We start from the raw sequence: 10,113 nt of genomic DNA, 5'->3' as shown, positions 1-10,113 counted from the left end.
TCAGCCACTTGCCCTGTTTGCCGTCTCTCCAGCTTGTTCTCCTGGCCCGCAATGGAAGCAGCAGGCAAGCTGCCAAGAGCTCCTTTTCTCCCGCCTCTCAGCTGATCGGCGGGTGGGCGGGGCTTCCACGGAGGCCTCCGTGTAGGCCTCTGTGAAGCCTGAACTCGATTAGGGCCCAAGCCAGCCAGGAAGGAGGAGGCAGCCAGAGTGGCCACCACCGTTCTCTGCAGCAGAAGACCCCCTGCTGCCCTGCTCAGCCCAGCATTTGTCAGGTAGAGTGTGAACTCCTTTTTTGTGGTTACCCTCCCCCCGCCCCGCCCCAGATATATAGGCATCTGCTTGCCATAGGGCTTTGATATGGGGCGGGGGAGGGACTGAGAAGTCTCTGAATATTTATTTTTAAACAGCTTGGAAAATTTGCTGACTTAAAAAAAACTATCTAAAAAGTCCTATAAGTGGCTTGTTTCATGGCAGAAAATTACAAAAACTTCTGGAAGAAACAGTATTATATTTATTTTATTCATTCATTCATTCATTCATTTATAAATGCACTTATGGTCAAGTTGTTTTGCAACCCAGAAGGTCTGAGTGAGAACTGTGAAGCATGTCTTGTGCTTTTATTTTATTTTATTTTTCTTGTGTGTGAACTGCTCCCCAATAACTCGCAGGGACTTCAGGGTAAATCTGGCCAACATGTGAATGCAGCACCTCCATTCCAGAGGAGATGTGTGTTAAAGGGCTTTAAAAGCCTCGTGTGAAAAACCTCCTGGAATCGAACTTGACTGAATTTGTTCAGAATTCTGAGAAAACAAACATAGGCTTACCCTGCATGGTTGAAAGTCTCCTTTGCTAATCTGCAGCGAGGGAGCCATTTTAATCATTCATCTTTCTAGTGTGTTCTAGGCATTAAAAGTAAAACAAATGTATAGTACTCAATGTATATCACTATATATTGTGACGTGTGCGTGTGTGTATTCAGTGAAATGTATTTCCAGGCAGCATACTTATTTTGGAATATCAGACTTAAATCCTTGGGGGCCTGGGGTGTGTGGAGGCCCTGGACTTTGAGGGGGGGCATTTTAAAATCTCGTCTCTGGGCCCACTCCAACCTTGCTACACCCCTGCATCACCACATCCTGCTGTGGCAGAGAATTCCGTAGATTAAATATGCACTGTGTGAAAAAGCACTTCCTCTTGTCAGTCCTAAATTTCCCGGCCTTCAGTTTCATGGGATGGCCGCTGGTTCTAGTGTTGTGAGAGTGGGAGAAAAATTTCTTTCTGTCCATTCTCTCTACTCCATGCATAACTTTATACACTTTTATCATGTCTCCCCGTAGTCACCTCTTTCCCAAATGAAAAGCCCCAGATGCTGTAGACTTGTCTTATAAGGAAGGTGCTCCAGGCCCTTGATCATCTTGGTTGCCCTTTTCTGTACTTTTTCCAGTTCTACAGTGTCCTCCTTAAGATACGGTGACCAGAACTGCATGCAGTACTCCAAATGTGGCCGCACCATGGATTTGTATTATGATATTATAATTTTTATTTTCGAACCCCTTCCTAATGATCCCTAGCATGGAATTGTCCTTTTTCACAGCTACTGCACACTGAGTCGACATTTTCAACAAGCTGTTTCTCCATGATCCCAAGATCCTCTCCTGGTCAGTCACTGACAGCTCAGACCCATCAGTGTATATGTGAAGTTGGTGTTTTTTGTTCCAATATGCATCACTTTACACTTGCTTACACTGAGCTGCATTGCCATTTTGAACTGCATTGCCATTTTGTTGCCCACTCCCCCAGTTTGGAGAGATCCTTTTGGAGCTCCTCAAAATCTGTTTTGGATTTCACTATCTTAAATAGTTTGGTGTCATCTGCAAATGTGGCCACTTCCCTTCTTACCCCAACTTCTAGATCATTTATGAACAAATTAAAGAACACTGGTCCCAGTACAGATCCCTGTGGGACCCCACTTCCTAGTTCCCTCCATTGTGAAAATAGTCCATTTATTCCTACACTCTGTTTCCTGTCCTTCAACCAGTTTCCATTCCACACTTAAATCGGTCCCCTCTCCCATGACCCCTTAGTTTACTCAAGAGCCTTTGGTGGGGAACTTTGTCAAAAGCTTTTTGGGAGTCCAAGTATACTGTGTCAACCAGATCACCTTTATCCACATGCCTGTTGCCACTCTCAAAGAACTCCAAAAGGTTAATGAGGCAAGACTTGCCTTTGCAGGGGACAAGTCTCGGGGCAGTGTATATTCCTCAAGACTTATGGGGCAGTCTGTATTATTTACCACTAAGCTATGCCCCCCCCACCCCCATCATAGTGGTTAAAGGGGAATCCCCCTCCCATGATTGTTTATGTGTAAAAGTGATTTAAATTTATGTTTCAATTTAAGTGATCCTAGAAAGAAATCCCCATTTAACAACTATGATTGTGAGCATGACAAAGTGCTAAAAGGAGTAAAGGTTATTATTTATTGAAGAAAGGTGTTAATTATAAGTCGATTAATGTTTCTGAACTTACAAATAACTTATTCAAGTTACAGTATTAATGATGCTATTAGTGCTATTAATAGGCACTAAAAACACATTCAAACTTGGGCTTGGTGAGAGTGTTATTGCTGTTTCTGTTGGTTAGGAGGAAATCACTGGTTTTCCAGAAATCTCTTTGAAGCTCCACCTGGAAATACAGCAGTCCTTCCTGGCAAAGTAGGTTGACAAAAGCCCTACCGTAGTTTGCAAAAGAAGAGGAATAATAGTTTTATACTCACTGAAATGACTATGTGAAATGTAGAGGTAAAATATTTCCTTCTAAAGATTAATATAAGAACAAACTATTACTGTTTGAAAAGATAGGTGTGAATGAACCAAATTGGTGAAGAAATTTGAGAAACACAATCTCTTGACACCTCTAAACTATACATAGTAGCACACAAAAATGGTTACTATCTCATTCACAGCTGAGATTCAGGGTATCAGTCATTTAGATCACTCAGAATTGCTCAGAAATATTCTGTCCGACCTACAATCACCACATTCTCATTGAATGTGCTGACTTCCTAGAACAAACTATTGTTAAGGGCAAAATCAAGCAATCATTCCTCCACACCTCTGTACACATAATTATCACTATTTTTGGCAGCTTGGTTCTGCTGCTGCTATCATGTATTGTCAGCTATCACAGAAGCCCTTTCCAATGAGGGAAAGTAGCTCCCATCAAACTAAAAGAAGCATGCCTGCGATTTGTTATTATGCAAACCAGTTGCATGCATCCAAAAGCAGGAAGACAAGCAAATGGGGCAGCCAACTGGAGAGAACTGGAACTGACAGCCAAGCATAGAAGATTTTTTTTTCTCAGGGAAAGCAAATGCAAACTTGAAGAGATATGGAATGTTTGTTATTATATGGGTCTTGAAAATGGTTCCTGAGTTTCATAGAAGGATAATTCTCACAAGTATAACATATCCAGTGGTGAAGCACTGTTGTTGGAAAGATGGCACATGCTTTCTTTGATCCTCATAGATCTAGATTCTAAGACATGTAAGTAAGTTCAGATCTTTGATATTTATTCCTAAGTAAACATGGGCACTTCCAGACAGGGTCTAACATCCTGACTAAATTTACTTAGGGAAGTCCTATTGAATTGCAGCAGTCCTTTAGGCTACTCCCTGAGTATTACTATGGAGAAATTTAATAGGGATGTCAGCTAAGATGTTTAGTTTGCGGTTGTCACACCTTGTTTGCTCACTCTTTATGAGAGTGTAATGATCAGTCACTGAATAGCCCCTCCTCTCCCCTAAAGATAGGAAGTGAAACCTGTCCTGACTGACAGGCTGATGAACTCCAGGGATAAGCCAATCTGCACACCATGGGTGGGATCTAGAGAGGAGTTGGGAGGAAGAGAAGACTTTCTTTGTTAGAAGGGAGCAGGCTGGGGGTGAGAACAGGACGTGCGGCCATGGAGTATGGCTGCAAAAGGAACTGCAGATCCTTGAGAGACAGGATTGCAGAAAGCTTGATTCTAATCAGGTGTTGGATGAGTTTTAAAAGAAAAAAAGATTTAGCATAGGGAACAGTTTGTTAGTCAGATGTTGTGTTAGAAACTTATATTTCTTTTCTGTGTTTTTCATATGCCAAACCATTCTATCGTTTACCTGTAACATCACTAAGCTAAGCCTGTGCCCATACAGCTGGGCGTTGCAAAAGACTCTGTAAACTTTTAAAGGTGTTTTTGTATCCATGTTCTTTGCAGCTGGGTAACCACAATTTTTTAAGTGTGCCACCCCAATATCATCTGGGATGCTTTTTGAAGTATTCTTGTAACCACTGAGTATTGCTTTTGTTTACCTGAAACTAAAAGCTGAGAGAGCCTCAAATGGAAGCTATCTGTAGTATTTTGAATAAAACTCCCCCACCCTCGATTTTTTGTTCCTTGTATTTTAAAAGCCTCTCTGAGTGGATTTTTGACTCAGAAGAAAGGGGACTGAAAGGGGGTCTCACTCTGTTGCACACACACGCCTCAGGAGCGGCAGCTGTTAGTTTTCTCACCACGTGTAAGCTTGCACATGGAAGGTTTTTGTATGCTTTTCCAGTAGCAAAAGTAGAGTTTCCCTGGGATTTCCACCCAAGACCAGGTGGGATTTAAACTCTGTCAATAATTGTGGGGGGTGGGGGTGGCAGCCTAGATCCTACCAAGATTACAGGAAAGTTTTGGGAGAAGCCTTTGCTTGGAAAGCATAGAGGGGATGATTCAGCATTTTTCTTCCCCTCATGTGGGCTTGCTCTGAGACAAAGGCTGGTAATCCTCTACAGGGGGGGTTACATGACATTGTTGGTTGTCCACCTGTATTTTCCCTGCACTTCAATCACCACATTTATTAATGCAGAGAAATCATTCCTTTTTCAGATCAGCAGTATGGCAGCACAGTGATCACAAGTGTGGACTGCTGTTAATGCTATCGTTCTGTCTTGTTTTAGAGGTGCATGCCTTCTACAAATCACAGGAGGTGTAAACTGGAGAGGGTCAGTCTACCTCCCCAAAACACACGATATTGATGGTGGTGTGGAAGGAATGTTGCATCTCCACATGTGACCACAAGTAGAAAAGCAACAATTGGCTTATGAGAAAAGGAGCATGCCTGGAATCACTCTTAGTTTAAGAATGCAGTGTTGAAGACACATAAGATCTTTCAGGCCAGGACCTGCCAGTCTGGAGACAAAAAGCATGAAAGGAAAATTATCCTCATCATTCTGACTTTTATTTACAATGTTTGCCTCTGGTGTAGAATGAAGCTCTCAGGTAGGCTCATATGGAGGAGCGAATTCCTGATTTATTCTGATCCCAGATCATACAGCGCTTTCAGGGTCAAAATCGTCCCTTTTAACTGAGCCTGGAAACAAACTTGTAACCAATGAAACTGGTTTGATAGCAGTGTAATGCGGTCTGATCAAGTGACTGCAGTCACCATTCTCATAGCAGCAATATGGAACATAGGAAGCTGCCTTGCACTGAGTCAGACCACTGGTTCATCTAGCTCAGTTTCTTCAAGGTTACAGGCAGGAGTTTCTCCCAGCCTTATCTGGAGAAGCCAAGGAGGGAACTTGGAACTTTTTGCATGCAAGCATGCAGATGCTGTTCCTAGAGTGACCCCATCCCCTAAGGAGAATATCTTCCAGTGCTCACATGTAATCTCCCATTCAAATGCAAAGCGGGGTAGAACCTGCTTAGCAAAGAGGGCAATTCATGCTTGCTACCACGAGACCAGCTGTCTGCACAAATTGAAGCTTTCAGATTGTCTTCAAAGGCAGCCTAAAGTAGCACACCTTACAACCTATGTTTACAAGTGCATGAATAATCATAGTCAAGTCTGGTTTATCCAGGAAAGGGTGTAGTTGGAATATAACATGAAGCTGATAAAAAGGCTCTTAGAAGTGGTAGCTCTCTCAAACCACAAGCCAGCTGCTTCCAGAAGTGTTCAACCCCATTCCAAAAAAGTTGAACATCTATTCCTGAATCACCAAAACCCCATCCAGATCCACTTTGTCTGAATTAAGCTACAGTGGCCAGAGAAAGTAACCACATGTGGAATGAGAACCATTGCATTAGTGTGATGATTTAGTTGTGCAAAAACTGTGATTGCACACTGAAATAAATGAGGTGTGCCACATACATACTGTAACTCTTGCACAACCACAAGCATGCTTATGGTTGTGCAGCATAGTCTAGAATGCAAGTTCCAGGTATAGCACAACTAGCTATCAGAAGAGTTTTGAGCTTGCATAAAGTCCTTCTAGAAGTGGTACACTGCTCTGGATGTCAGCCAGTTTGTTTACCCTCAGTCAAGCTAAACTTAAAGTCCAAGTTTAAGTCCACACCCAAGGTATGGACTTCCACAGCAGAAAACAGGAATAAGAGGTCTGGGTTACATCCGCATATTCATGACACACTATCCAAAATTACCCAAATGATTGCTCACAGTGGGAGCAGTGAATATGGAGCGGACATAACAGGGACATCATCCCTGAAGATAATGCATGAGTATCAGGTCATTGCCTAGGCAGGGTCATGTCATTTAACAATGGAGAAGGATCTCTTATGTTTGTACAATTTAGATGCCTAGAAACAACAATAACAATGATTTTTAAATCTCCTTTTTTGCATCAGCAGATTATCCATAGCAAGGATTATTTGTGGCATAGACACTGCTACTACACTGGTGCAGAGAATCAGAGATACAAAATAATGTGATACTGCAGTTGGGTCAAAGCCAATGTAGGAATATGCATATTGTGCAGCTTTTGAAAAAACAAAACAAAATTCCAATCCTCTAACAAGAGATGTACAATTAAGACTGCAATCACATGCACATTTACTACGGAGTAAGCCCTGTGCTCCCAGTAGTATTTACTTCTGAGTAAACATGCTTAAGGACACACTGTATGGTTTCAGTGAATACTGTATTAGAGGACAAATGGCAGTTCAGTCCCCAAATAGCAGAGCAAAACCAGTTTGGTGAGAAAGCAGCAAAGCAAGAGGTCTTGAGACAGTTCTTTAGTATTAAAGAAATACAAGGATTTATTTAAAGAAAAGGTTACAAACAAATGTGAAAAAGCCTGCAGCTTAATTTAAGCTGTAGCTCATGGCTGGAGAGAGAGAGACCAAACAAACAGCCATCTCTGGAGAGACAAAATGGAGATTAAAACTGGAAGAACAAAAAGGGGAGGAGTCCAGCACGTTTATCCATGTCCCTAACCCCCCCACCCCCCACTGGTCACTCCAACACTTCTTCGCATCAGCTCGTGCTGCTGTTTAAGTCCCAACTTCTCTCTCAAGGTTTTGAAATGATCCTTGTGCAATGGCTTAGTAAGCACTAGGGATGTGTGAATCGACTCGGGTACAAAATGATTTGTACCTGAATATAGCTGATTCGGGTGATTTGTAGACAGAACAAATCACCCCTGTGCTCAATTGCCCAAATTTGGGTACAAAACAAATAACCCCAGATTTAGGCTCGAAAAATTTGGAGATTCGGACCGCCATTTTGTGTCCAAAGTGGGTTGGGTGGTATTGCCCAATGGATGCAAGGAAGCTACCATGCCGATTTCAAAGGAACTGGGTAAAGAGGTGATTTTTTAAAAAATTGAAATGCATACATCTTTAAGCTTTCCCCCATAGGGAATAATGGGGATTTCATCAGCCTTAGTTATAACTTAGTTATAATGGGGTGGGGGCACCAGGGTGGCCCAAAGAGGGTTGTGGTGGGTGGTAGTGCTCAATGGGTGCAAGGAAGCTACTACACAGATTTCAAAGAAATTGGGAAAATGGGTGTTTTAAATTTTTTTTTTTAAGTAGGCATGTCTTTGTGGCACATTTGGGGCAGAAAAGGGGGGCAGAAGAGTGGGTTGGGTGGTAGTGCCACAATGGGTGCCTGCTACCACCCAGATTCCAGGAAATTGGTGAATGGGGTGATTTTTAAAATCCCCTATCACTGCTCATCTTTGTTTATTCATAATCCTCTTTTGGTGCAAAATGATGAATGAACTTAGAAAGAATCCACTCTCATTTCCTACCAGAGAATCTATTCTCAGGACACCTCAGACACTGAAAACAACAAAACCCAGTGCCCCATGAGCTTGTCATTTTGGGGGTGGTTGTCACCCTATGTATACCACAACCCACTCTGGGCTACCCTGTTGGCCCCCAAGTGGAGTTATGGGGCTGCTGAACTTCCCCATTATTCCTTATGGGGGGAAAGCTAAAGTCGAGCCAACTTCAATTTTTTTAAAAAATCACCCCTTTCACCAATTTCCTTGAAATCTGGGTGATAACGAGCACCCACTGGAGTGGTAGGTACTCAGGGGTGCCTACCACCCCCCAATGCCAAAGCAATTGGCTACTCCTGTGATTATTAATGATTTTTAAAAGATTTTTTTAATTTTTGCATTTCTCCCATAAGGAATAATGGGGATTTGAGGATGCCCTATTCATCACCTTTGGAGGGTGCCAGGGCACCCTAAAGTGGGTCTTGGGGCATGGTAGATATGGCCTCAACTCCCTGCAGGCAGCCCCAAGTTTGTAGGATTTATTGTGTGTTTTTTAAAAAAATATTAATAAATTTTCCGTTCATTGCAATGCGTAGGAGTCTCTCTCCATACATAAGTAGAACTGTGTGTGACCTTAACTGCTGTGAACTCTGAGTTCAGAGTTCACAGCAATTAGGGTCACTCTCAATGTTCTACTTATATGAATGGGGAGAGACTCCTACACATTACCAATTCCAGCTTTTCAGCCTGACATATCATTTTGGCATCTCTATGGCCTAACCTTCTGTGCCACAAATTCAGATGTACTTTGTGTGTGCATTCTTTCACAGTTTTGGCCTTTTCAATCACACATTTTACCTCAAACAATCCATTCTCTTGTAAAACTGCTTTCATAAGCAATCCCTGTTTATGAGTAATGAAACAGTGCCCTCCCTCCTTTAAATTTTACTTCGTAGCCCCACTCTGTATCATATTTTAAAGACATCAGACTTGTTTCTAGAGTAGGCACATACAAAGCTTCTTCAATTGTTAACCCAATGGTTTCTCCTTTCTCCAGTTTGCAGAGCAACTGTGCAGATCCTTTCCCTTCTGCATACATTAGTTTTCCATCAGCCAAGTATATAGGGATTTTACAACTTGTATCTAGGTTTATAAATCTCTCCCTTTCTTTAATCAGGTTGCTTGTAGCACCTGAGTCAATGCAAACACCACTGCTGCATTTCTCAGACTTCGCTTCCAAAACTTTCTCTGTTCTTGCAAGGTATATCCTTTGCTTATTAGCTTTAGTCCCTGATTGCTTGTAAGTTCTGTACTCTGTGTTCCCAGATGACTCACTCTTTGCAGCTTTGTTTTGCTTGCCTTTTTTGTCTGCAGACTCTTTATTCTTGGGACACTTATTCTGCAAATGTTTGGGGCTTGCACAAATGAAGCATTTCTTATTTCTTTGCAAGGTTCTAAATGCATTTTCTTCACTTTCCTTTGGTTGCATATCATCCCTTCTGTGCAAATCAAAGTTCTCTAGACCGTTAATTACAAACTGTAAGTCTGCATCCTCCTTGACTTCCAAGGCACTAGTCACACTATCAAAATAATGTGGCAAACTATTCAACAGCAATCCTATCAAAACTGTATCTGGCACGATTACTTCTTGAGCTTGCAGTTGAGCTTGCAATTTTTAACATTTTATTAATGTGCTTGGACAGATTTTCTGCTTCTCTAAGACTTTTATTGCTCAGTTTCCTTACTAGATGCACTTTGGAAACCACAAACTTATTTTTATATAATTCCTTCAAAGTTTCCCACATATTATTTGCATTTTCTTTGTCTCTCAGATGCACTAAATTTGGGTCAATCACCACCAAGCAAATCATTCCTGATGCCTTTTAATCTGCTCTTTCCCATCCTTTCCGCTCCTTTCCTGCATCTCAGGAACATAGGAAGCTGCCATATACAGAGTCAGACCACTGGCCAATCTAGCTCAGTATTGTCTTCACAGACTGGCAGTGTTTTCTCCAAGGCTGCAGGCAGGAATCTCTCTCAGCCCTATCTTGGAGAAGCCAGGGAGAGA

General features: G+C 42.0%; 1 protein-coding gene across 1 annotated transcript in view; it reads left to right on the top strand.

The window, feature by feature from the left end:
* Positions 1 to 252: 252 nt before the first annotated feature.
* The window catches only part of RAD21 (RAD21 cohesin complex component), a 36,695-nt gene continuing 26,834 nt past the window's right edge, over positions 253 to 10,113 (top strand). The window contains exon 1 of the mRNA XM_053246849.1: positions 253 to 272. The gene's annotated coding sequence lies outside the window, so the exon portion shown is untranslated. The remainder of the gene's footprint in view (positions 273 to 10,113) is intronic.

The sequence above is a fragment of the Hemicordylus capensis genome, chromosome 4, assembly GCF_027244095.1.
Source record: "Hemicordylus capensis ecotype Gifberg chromosome 4, rHemCap1.1.pri, whole genome shotgun sequence".
Classification (NCBI taxonomy): Eukaryota; Metazoa; Chordata; class Lepidosauria; order Squamata; family Cordylidae; genus Hemicordylus; species Hemicordylus capensis.
This window is presented reverse-complemented; position numbering and strand designations above follow the sequence as displayed.